Consider the following 7,500-nt stretch of genomic DNA (forward strand, 5'->3'; position numbering starts at 1 on the left):
AGAGCAGCTAAAGTGTCAGCTTCAGTGTCAGTTTAGTGTCAGCTAAATATGTCGGTTTCGTCTAGTCACTAGACGAAACTGACATATTAACAGTTTGGAGAGACAGGGCTCCGCAATCTACTCATTTTGCCTTGCGATCTACCGGTAGATCGCAATCCACCTATTGAGCACCCCTGGCTTAAAACATTCCTTTTCTCCCATTTCCTCAGAATGAACACAGCAGCTTTTCTTGTGATCAGAAAAAAGACACAAGATACAAGTGTCTTTTCTCCAATAAATCCAATAAATGGTGGGTGGGTGGGGGGGAATATTGAGAAGGCAATAGGTTCAATAAGTTCTTTGTTGCCAATACCAGAAAGACCATTGTCCCAGCATTAAAAAAAATACATTTTTATTGGTCTTTCCTATGAGAGAGAATCAATGGCCAGCCTGGGTTGGTGGAGCCTATGCAGAACTTAAGGATTCTCTACTTTGAAGGAAGGTTCTCCAAGATCCTTCCCATCTGACCACTTGGGGCATCTGTGGCTTCCCAGTTACAGACCAAGCACATTCGGCCAACCAATTGTGTTGAATGCAGTGATGTAGCTAGAGGGGGTGCAAAGAGCTAAGTTTTGCAGGGAGAGTCACTGCAGTGTGCAAGCGGCCCCCCCTTGGGTACCATTCTGGGCAGTGGGAGTAAAATGGAGGTGAGTGCTCCAAAGGGGAGGGGCTGCTCACATGCTTCAGTGAGGCTCCCTGCAAAACGCAGCACTATGCACCCCCTCTAGCTATGCCACTGTACAAAAGTGCATGTGTTCTCAGCTTAACCAGTTGCAGGGTCTTCCAGAGGAGCTTGTCCTTAACATGCACACTTTTAAAACTAGTGCTTTCCTGGCAGATTTACCATGTTTTAAACCATCTGGTGTCTGCAAGGCTCCCCTGCTGTGTACCAGGATACAGACTCTGCACTAAAGTTGCTTCCATTTGGCACTGGGATGCCAATGTGCAATTAGCGAAGTGTGAACTCAGCTTGGTGATTCATTCATATGGCCGGGAGAGACAGGGAGTTAATCAGCCATACTTTCACAGGTAACTTGATTTTTGCTTTCGTACATCACAGCTTTCACATCCATCTAAGTAATCCTTCCTTTTCAGTAATCACCATTTTGAATTAAGATACAAATCCATGTTTTTAATTTATTTTATAGTGATTTTAAAGTAACAGAGAGAAAGGCAATGGAGTTATGAGTTGCCCATTGCATTTTGCCATCGTCGGTGACACGAACGTACGCATATTAGCTGTGTGTCTCCCCAGCTCTTTCTCTACACCTCCTCACAGCATGAACCGATGTGTGGATTGGTGGTGTTCAGATATAAGACACGGATCATTTTACCAACAGAAAGGAACAAAATTCAACTTACAGAATTGAAACAACCACAAGCATAACTAAAATTAACCACCCTGAAATTGGCAAGAGGGCAGTCTAGTTGTACGAAATCAGAATTTTGGTCAGCTCCCACTGGAGCAAGTACTGAGTTGGAATTCACAGTACAATCCTATCCTTTGCCATGCTGCATAGAGGTGCAAGCTCATGCTTTGATGGGAAGGGCAACCATAGTCCACCCCCCACCCCCATGACCTATAGGGTTCCTCAGAATGACATCAGATACATTACTGGTGTAGGTCCCAAGGAGAGCCATAGGGTGAGGCAGGCTGAAAAAAGGGGGATAGGATCTAACGCATGGAACTGCCACCAGATCCAGCCGCTCCCTCATCAGGCACCCCTCCTGATTCCTCCTCCAACCCTTTACCCCCCTTCCCATCCATGCGCACCCCCTGCCACCATCATACCTTCTCCGGAAGTGGTTGGTTGCTCTGGTGGGCATGCACACACGGTTGCCAGCCATTCATGCACGTGCAGTGCCAACGGAGAGGGTCTTTTGCTGAGAGACGCTAGTTGCATCACTGGAAGGCACTTATTGGATTGGGTCCGTAGAGCATCAAGCCGGGAACATTGCTCTAGCAGTTGCCTGGAGCCAACTGTTATGGTCAGTGATCCTTCAGTCTGGATGTTGGCTCCAACTCTACCACTTCTGAGGAAAGCTGTTGCCATTTAAAGGGGCCGTGCCTTATTCCTTCTGCACTGGGTCCAGCAGGGCTGAATCAAAATCAACAGAAAGATAAATGTATTGAAAGTTTATTTTTTTCTGCAGTGCAACAAGATATACAATGACAGACTTCAGTTATTTAAATAATATTTTTTATTGCAAAACACATAGCATGACATTATTATGCTATGCATAATGACAACATCTGATAACAACAGAAGAATTCAAATCGATATCAATCACCTGATCAACAACATCATTCCTTCTTTTTCTGCAGCTTACAAACAGATTTGGTAATACTGTTTCTGCTACACCAGTGTTTCTCAAGCTGTGGGTCGGGGGCCACGGTGGGTTGCAAGCCAATTTCAGGTGGGTCCCCTTTCACTTCAATATTTTATTTTTAATATACTAGACTTGACGCTACTATGGTATGTGACTGCATCTGGGAAATTTTATAGACCTGTACTTTTAACAAGCGACTAAGTATATTCTTTTAGCAATGACAGTAAATGGGACGTACTCCTGGGTATGTGTGGGTAGGATTACAGCCTAGGATTGTTAAAAATTTTCCTGCTTGATGATGTCACTTCCAGACATGACATCACTTCTGGTGGGTCCTGACAGATTCTCATTCTCAAAAGTGGGTCCCAGTGCTCAGTGTGTGAGAACCACTGTGTTACACAATGCACAGTCAGTGGTGTAGTTAGAAGGGGTGCAAAGCACTAAGATTTGCTGGCGCATGAATGTGCCGTGCAAACGGCCCCTCTCTTTCTGAGCTATTCCAGGCAGTGGGAGCAAAATGGGGGTGAAGATCTGGTGTGCTCCCTGGGGCATTTGGTGGGCCACTGTGAGATACAGGAAGCTGGACTAGATGGGCCTCTGGCCTGATCCAGTGGGGCTGTTTTTATGTTCTTATGTGAACGCCTGGCTCTGAAGGAGAGGGGAGGGGCCGCTTGCACGGCGCACTCTGGCACCTGCAAAACTTAGTGCTTTGTACCCCCCTCTAGCCATGCCACTGTGCAACATCGAGTGCTTCTGCCGCAAAGGTTTGTTTTGGCCTGTTTCATGATTCACATGAAATAACATGGCCTGCCTGTTTATTTTTCTTCCACCGATTTTCTCCCTGGCTGGGTCAGCTGTCCTACCTTTGTTCACCAAGCCCACAAGTACCAATCAATGATAAACAATGTTGAGTGATTGAACCAGGGAGGCTGTTCCTTGCAACCACTTCAAGCAACGCAATGGAGTTTGTTGCTGGTAGTGGTGGGTTTGAGGAGTTTTTTTTTTCTTTTTACAAAAACAGGTCACACTCTTCAGATGACCAGACAAAAGCAATGGAAACTTCCAATGGCTTTTGTTCCACTGAGGAGTCCTGATCCAATACTTTACACCCTGCATTATTTCCGTGAAGCGATTAGGTTTAAGAATACTAACAGCCACAGATTTAATGCAAGGTAACATCATGCGCGTTATCCATTCAAAGGAGATGATCAACATCTTTTTCAATCGGAGGAATTCACCAAATTGTAGAGCTGAATGGCGGCTTTTAGTTTACTCGAGAGCTTGTGTATTGGTTTGAGCACTAAGTAGTGGGCTCTCACGTGTCTTCAAATACAAGTTTATTTGGATCAAGTGTTTCAGTCATCAAATATAGAGTGTCACTTATGAGACAAGGACAGAGACCTCGTAGCAATCAATAACCACTTTTCCAGGAAACTGGAGAACCACAAAAGAAGAGGCAGTGAACAGTAGCTAAAACTATCAGTGATGTCCCTTGGTCACAGCAGTGTAGAACGGGAAGGAACCATAAGATCCTGAGTCAAGATTGTGTCTTCCATTCATTAAATCTGAGGGTAGGAACAAATGGACTCTAACTACACTGAAGTGCACCCAGAAAAGATGTGTCCAGATGACCCCAGTGAGTGTGTTGTCCTGGTACTTAGGAAAGACAAGCAAGCCTTTCAAAGATCACTAGCTAGCCTGGGCCAAAATTCCTTCACAGTGATGAGTGTGGTGTTACATTGAAGCACATTTGCTAAACATCGTACTCTAAAAAGGAACAAATGTTGTGTTATGGGAAAAGTGAAAGCACTGAGCAAACACTTCAATGCTCAGCTAGGAACTATTCATTTATTGCCCCCTCCCCCCAACAAACTTGGTTGGGAAGATCCAGATTAAGAACTTAGACTGGAGCAATCTTAAATAAACACTTAACTTGATTCTCGGTTATCTCCTTGAGATGATGATGCAGCAGCCATTGACTACATCCAGAAAGCAACTGCTGTTTAGACCAAAAAGGTCACTTCCATGTTTTCCGTAAAACTGGAGTCCTCATAATGCCCTTTAAAGGCATAAAAATGTCACTTCTGGTATTAAAAAAACAAAAACAAATAAAAAACACCAAATTGACCTATTAACAGCCATTCTGGGCCACAAAAGGCCATGGGCTAGCAGATAGCAGTCTGCTATGGGGCTCAGAAGAGCCTCCAGAGGGTGGGGAACATGGTGCTCCCTGCATCTGTAGTTAGGTGAAACCACAGATACAGGATCCACCTCTCCGTGGTGGGGCCCTGTACATAATTTTCAACTCCGTCCTTATGCACCTCTCCAAGGCTTCATCATCTTAAGCAAGCAGTGAAAGAAGAAGGCCACCAGGGGGCAGCCCACACTCCATCACCTCCATGCTATCTCCCACCTGGCGTATTGCCTAGTTCAGTCAGAGATCTTTGTAGAATATGAGACCTTTGTGGGGAAGCTGCTTGCCCCTCCAAGGTACCAGGCTTAGGGATTGCAGCCTCTTGGGGTCCCATCTAGGGATCTCTGGCTCAGGTTGTCTCTGGTTGCTGGACGCTATTCAGCATTTTGAGTTGCTGGCCCCTCTCCTTCAAGTATCAACGTCTAGGTCCTTGGACCTGGTTAGTCTCATTACTGCCCAAAGGTAAATAATTCTGCAACTTTATTCAGGCTAAGTCACGTCGGTTCTGAATGAGAGGCGACCTAACAAACTTATATATGCTGCCTTCATCCCCATAAAAAAAGCTGGGATTTAAATAAATAAACAGATAGGCCAGGTACAGCCAGCGGACCTGAAGATGCTGCTTCCCCCAGCACAGATGACTCAGTCCTATTAAATATTTCCAAGTGTCTGCATCCAGTCAAAGCAATTTATTGTTAGCTCTTGGCTATTACAAACCAATTCCAGACATCATAAAATACGTTCAATGTACAATGTTAAAATATACACGTTGAAAAATCCAACAATAAACTCGTGAGATTTAAAATATACTACATAATGTTTTCAAGAGAGATCTGATCTTGTTTGCCAAGGAAAGCCGGCACAAAAATTATTTTGTTATTTTTATTACCTAATAAAAATGCCAGAGTATTAGTGAGAAGGATATAGGAAAACATACAAATTTGAAAGCACCATACTCAAGCTTCCTTAAAAAAAAATAAAAATTCTGGTGTGATGCGATAGGCACTTTAAGGCCCCAATTCTTAAAGGCCCCACTGTCCTACATGATGCAGCCACAATGTCAGGGTGATTGCTGCATCTAATGGTTAGGGGGCAACCAGATAGCCCATGAGAGGTAAGTAAAAATATTTTTTATAACAGTGGTGGGCAACCTCTCTGGCTGCCACCAGGTCTCCTTGGACCTGAGCCAAACTTCAAAGCTCTTTGAACTTTGCTCCGGCAAGTTCAGAGAGAGTCAGGGGCCATGTTAGGTCAGGAAGATGGGGATAGGATCCCAATGTGTTGCCGCTGAGTTCCACCCCCTCATGTCCACTCTGACCCCCTCCCCATTCCCCATCACCCAAATGCCAGACAAATGTTTGGAGCGCTCACCGAAAAGCCACGAGGGAGGGGGTAGTTCTTAATTTCCCCCAACAAGAAATTCCATTACTGTGGTGCCATCTCAAATTTCCAAGTGGTGGAGGTTTGGTCACTTGTGGCGCTCTTCAAGACAAATCCCACAGCTTGCAATTCATTCTGGCACAATTCTATAAGAAGCCCTGGAAGTCATGCAGATCAAGAGAACGGTTATCTGTGGAACTCACTGCCACCTGATATCCGGTCACGACTACTTAGAAAGTATTCAGGCATCAGAGTAAGACTGAGTATTTTTTTTCTCTCTGATTTGATTTGTTTCTAGTTTAGTTTTGACTGTTTATTTCAAGTTGGTAAGTTTTTGTTGTTTTATTATTCTTTCCAGTTTATCCTTGCATGATGTTGCTAGTCCTTAACCGCACGGAAAGTTCTGTTTGAAATGGAAGGCACCAGAGGTGAATATTTTTATTCACAGATAGATGTTTCGCTTCTAATTACGTTGTTTGCAGCTTGAATTTCTCCTGCCTGAAATGAAACGTCCATCTCTGTTTTGCTTTCTAGATGAGCCCCGAAATGGTTTTGGGTTCTTAATGCGCACTCAACATCATTCCCGGCACTGCGCCGATTTCTGCCGACCTTTCTTTTACTCCTGCTAACAAATCCCTCTTGGTCCTTGAAGCCTGTTAATTTGGAGTTGCTACAGCTCGCTTAATAACTCAGCCTCATTGATCCTGTAGTCACTGGGGATAATCAAGGCACCGACGGCGTCAACAGATGACGTGTTTGCAGTGAGCTCTCCATTATTTTAGCACATGGATTTTAGTTCTAGAGACAAATCATTCCTTATTTTGATTTTCCATTCCCCTCCCAAAGTTCTCTGCTATAATGACCTACCTCTTTTTAAAATGTATTTATCATTAATATTTTTTTTCTTAACATTCAACGTATTTTTCTTGTTTTCAACCTAGTGGCTACAAGCAGAAGTTTGTTTTCCGGTTTTATTCCATGGCGTTATTCAATGCTTTGGATAATGTTAAGAAATTCTTTCTTCTGAACCTCCTCCTCTTGCTGTTTTGTGTAGCTCTGTTTGGTCCTAGTGGCGTCACTATGGAGGTACGGGAAGATGCGGGCTGCATTGGGTAATGCTCGTGTGTGTGTGTGTGTGTGTGTGTGAGAGAGACACCACTACTGGCCAAAATTTTTAAAACCTTGGTATTTCTGAATAATACCATCATGTTATATATCAATTCATGTGTAATTTCACGCAGGATGCAGTGAAATAAACCAGGTTGAAATATCTCTTTTCTATCAAAAGTTATAGCCCAAAAACCAGGGGGCTGGACAATGGTGCACCCACCACCCCGGGGTATTGTCTCATGCACTGCATGGGAGTAGGTCTATCATGGGGATGTTGAGCTGGCCTCCTGCACTGGGTGACATAAACCCTAGTGACACCACTCCCGATGCCCCTCTAGTCTTTCTGAGTTTCTTTCCATAATTCATGATGCTCCTTGAGGTTCTGTCTTTGGCCCTCTTTGTCCAAAGACAAAGTCCCCTCTACACCTTCATAATGTGGGACTTGA

This window comes from Tiliqua scincoides, chromosome 6, assembly GCF_035046505.1.
Source record: "Tiliqua scincoides isolate rTilSci1 chromosome 6, rTilSci1.hap2, whole genome shotgun sequence".
In the NCBI taxonomy this organism is placed as follows: domain Eukaryota; kingdom Metazoa; phylum Chordata; class Lepidosauria; order Squamata; family Scincidae; genus Tiliqua; species Tiliqua scincoides.